Source organism: Elephantulus edwardii, unplaced genomic scaffold (genome assembly GCF_000299155.1).
Source record: "Elephantulus edwardii isolate Elephantulus edwardi_28Jun2011 unplaced genomic scaffold, EleEdw1.0 scaffold00102, whole genome shotgun sequence".
Taxonomy (NCBI): Eukaryota; Metazoa; Chordata; class Mammalia; order Macroscelidea; family Macroscelididae; genus Elephantulus; species Elephantulus edwardii.
In genome coordinates, this window is record NW_006399852.1 from 8847120 (window position 1) to 8849282 (window position 2163).

General features: G+C 50.8%; 1 non-coding gene and 1 pseudogene across 1 annotated transcript; one reads left to right on the plus strand and one right to left on the minus strand.

Annotated features, from left to right (window-relative positions):
* The window catches only part of LOC102859990, a 9849-nt pseudogene that overhangs the window by 628 nt on the left and 7058 nt on the right, over nt 1–2163 (plus strand).
* TRNAL-UAA lies at nt 568–650 on the minus strand. The gene has a single exon. It is a non-coding gene; the product is annotated as a tRNA-Leu (tRNA).

Consider the following 2163-nt stretch of genomic DNA (forward strand, 5'->3'; position numbering starts at 1 on the left):
ATAATACTTTTTATTATTATAAAAAGTAACATTAACACTCGGGAAGTTTTTTGTGATTTTTTTTTTTTAAAAGCAGCGTGACAGTAGGTACTTTGGCATCCCAAGTGGACGGAGGTCAGCGAGCCCCTCAGGAGCTGAGCTGCACCCCGTCTCCGTCTTGCAGGTGACGCGCGCGCAGTGGACTTGGAGGGAGAAGGGCCTTTCGCGCTTTGTGGGGAGGCGGTTGCTGGTTCTGGGTCGGCGGCCATCCACCGCCCCCTCCGGCGCCCAGCGCCCAGCCCGCGAGTGAACCCCGCAGAGCCGTGCGCGCCCCTGGCCTGGGGCCCCTCCGCCCCGGGACACGGGCCCCCTCAGCCCCCGGGACACGGTCCCTCCGCGCCGCAGCCCCGGCAGCCCCGAGGCCGACAGGGCCCCGCCCCAGCGCCGCCGCACCGCCTCCCGGGTGTTAAGCGGAGCCGTGCGTCGTGGGGGTTGTTTCTCTGACACCAGAGAGCGAACTCCTCAATTCAAAGTGAGCTCAGCGAGGCTTGTAGGAAAAATAAAAAATTTAAGGAAGAAAATACCAACTACCAGGAGTGGGGTTCGAACCCACGCGGACATATGTCCATTGGATCTTAAGTCCAACGCCTTAACCACTCGGCCATCCTGGTACAGGCGTTCGTCTTGCTGTTAGTTCTTCCTACAAGCAGTCGTGGCCCGTCCTCCGCGTGCCTCCCGGCAGGAATGTACTGAAAACAGCCCGAGATTCCCCTCTGCCGTTGTCACCGCCGCGACAGCTCCCAGCTTCGGTCGCCCGGGCGCGGCCGCGGGGCCCCGGCAGCAGAGCCGGGCGCGCTTTCCACCGCGGCCGCGATGACGCCCGGCGGAGCGCAGGAGGCAGGGCTCGGCGGAGCCGGGACGGCTTTCACTTTCGAGGTGCGCGGGCGCCGGAAACAAACAGTAGTAAACTGGAGTTCCTGAGTGCAAGAGTAGGAGGCGCCGGGGATGCTGCCTTTGTTTTATAGATTCTGAACAGAATTGTTGTTGGAACCCATAGCGACCCTGTGTACAACAGAAGGAAATAACAGCCCGGTGTTGCACCGTTGGCGCAATAGTTGTTATGTTTGAGCCTGTTGTTGCAACAATTATATTAATGAAATAGAATCTTTATTTCCGCCCCCTTCCCTAGAGGGTGATCACTAAACATTACACTGGGACGTCTCAGTGGGAACCCATCAGTTTGCTTATATTGGGGATTACCAGGCTTTCAATACATCCGTAGTTGCCTAAGTGTTGATGTTCTGGATTCCAAATGGACTTGTTGCACAGTGGCCTGCTAATCCTACTCTACAGAAACTTTGGGAAAGGAGGCGAGTTTGCTGCAAGAATGGACTGAGCAGGGACAAGGGAACTTTGTGTCCCAGCCACCCAGAACTAACTATACAAAAAGAATCCAGACTCATTGTTGTGGAATTGCTTCTGTCTCATGAGCACCCCGCGCGTTCCAGAGTAGAATTGCTACACAGGGATCTCTTGGCTTGGTCATCTGTGCGAGAGCAGACCACCAGGCCTTTCTTCAGTGGCACTTTCCACTTTCCAAGCTTTCAAGTTAGCAGCCTGCCACCTACGGGCCGACAGGAGGAACTACAGAGGACCTACGCAAAAATTCCGTCAATGATCTTGGTTTCTTTTCAATAGGACTCTAAACCCCATTTTCCTAACTTTTGTTTGGCAACTTTATTCAGGATGTATTTTCCTTGGTGGAGCAGTGTTTCAGCAGTGCTTTACTCTCTAAGGAACTTTACATATATTATCTCGTTTAATAAATCAAATCGCATTTTTCTCATCTCTCTAGTTCTTCATTCTTGAAATGTTTCCTTGACTTGGTGCTAATTGCTACTTATTTTTAAAAAGTTAGCATTACCTACTTTTGAAGTTCTACTATTGGTGCTTAGTTTAGAATTCTTTGTCTTAATGTGTTTTACTTTTTTTATTTCCTTGATTATAAATCTAATCGTTCCCATCAACAAATGAATGGATAGAGAAGCTGTGGTATATTCGCACAATGGAATACTATGCTGCACTGAAAAACAAGGAACTCATGCAATATTATTCAAAATGGTTGACTCTGGAGAACATTATGCTGAGTGAAATATCCCAGTCACAAAAGGACAAATGTTGCAT